Source organism: Vulpes lagopus, chromosome X, assembly GCF_018345385.1.
Source record: "Vulpes lagopus strain Blue_001 chromosome X, ASM1834538v1, whole genome shotgun sequence".
Taxonomy (NCBI): Eukaryota; Metazoa; Chordata; class Mammalia; order Carnivora; family Canidae; genus Vulpes; species Vulpes lagopus.
Genome location: NC_054848.1, coordinates 28,711,408 through 28,713,018, shown reverse-complemented (window position 1 = coordinate 28,713,018; position 1,611 = coordinate 28,711,408). Strand labels below are relative to the sequence as shown.

Here is a 1,611-nt window from a genome sequence, read left to right as displayed (position 1 = left end):
AAGAAGGAATGGCATATGTCAAGACATGGATGTTTGAAATACCAGTCTTTACTCACAGAGCTACAAATATACATCTGGAGCAATACCTCTGTGGGTGTGAAATGCGTAAGGGAGAGTTAGAAGCAGAACAGGGGCAGGACAGTGAATAATTGTGTTTGCTAAGCACTTTACCCTGAAATTCTGAGGAAGCCACTGAGTTTTCTTTTTCCCCAAGGGGTTTGTATAATAATAACTTTTTAGAAAGGTTAATTTGGGAAGGGGGTGGGGCTCTTGCAGCCATGGCTTCTCTTGGGGGTCCTTGACATTTCCTCCTCTCTGCTCTCTCCCTCTTTGTCTGGCATGGGATGCCTAATCTAGGAGTTAAAGACCTAATTTTGCTGTGTGGCCAGATTTCCTTACTGCTTACTCTTCGTCCTTCAATTATTTCTCTGACTACCTCGTGGTTTAATTCATTTAAATCATCCCAAGTATATCTGAAAGAAGAAGAAAAGAATGAGAACAGACTAAAAAAAAAAAAAAAAAAAGAGGCACAGGGTGAAAAGGCCAGCAGATACATAAAAAATGTTCTAAAACCTCACCAGGAAATGACATGGAGAAAACTCTAATAGCACGTTTATCAGGTGATAGGTGAGACCTGGAAGTTTAAGCAGTGGTCGTGAACTTGGGGCTGATGAAGATTTACTGCTTGAAAATGAGAGTCAGACATCTTTTAATGCATCATGCAGAGCAGCAGCAAAGAGAAGTAGCAAAGAGCGGAAACTTGCCTAAGCCTTTAACCAAAATTTCACCATCTGCTGAGTAGCCCATGCAGAAGGAGGATCTTTTTTTTTTTTTTAAGACTTTATTTATTCATGAGACACACACAGAGAGAGGCATAGACATAGGCAGAGGGAGAAGCAGGCTCCCTCCGGGGAGCCTGATGCGGGTCTAGATCCCAAGACCCCGGGACCATGACCTGAGCCAAAGACAGATGCTCAACCACTGAGCCACTCAGGCGCCCCACAGGAGGTGGTTCTTGATTTACCTGAAGAGCCTCTTGAAACAGCCGAACAAGTAGTTGTTGCTCTCCGATGTCCAAGTGGAAGTGTTCTGAGACGATTTTAAGTCTTGCAGTTCACAGTTCTTATTTGACTGGATGATGAAAATTTGATACCACACATATCCATATATGCCTTTTCCACTTTCTTTCCCAGAAGGCCTCTGGAAGCAGAGGGTCACTGGTCATTACAGGACACAGGAATAACTGTGGATACTGTTCGCAGTGTGGAAGACAGCAGAGCAACTAATTCAATTAAGAGAACTACCTGTTCTCCATAAAATCAGTTATGCCATGACCTCATGGGACAATACAGGATTCACGTTGAAATGATACCATACCTTGATTGAGCTCAAGGTGGTAAACACTTTAACGTTGATATCCTGGGGAATATATAGATGTAAAGGATTATAAAAGGATTGCTCTCTGCATATGATAATTATTGGAATGTGCCATCTTAAAATGTACCACATGAAAACTATATAAAAATGTGTACAGAAAGGAAATGATTTGTATTGTTTCCTAGCTGACCTCATTTATCACTATGTTGAGAAAGTTCTAGGACTGTTTTCTTC

General features: G+C 41.5%; 1 pseudogene; it reads left to right on the top strand.

Annotated features, from left to right (window-relative positions):
• The first annotated feature begins 344 nt into the window (after positions 1 to 344).
• On the top strand, positions 345 to 1,317 carry LOC121482462 (annotated as a pseudogene).
• The last annotated feature ends 294 nt before the right edge of the window (positions 1,318 to 1,611 follow it).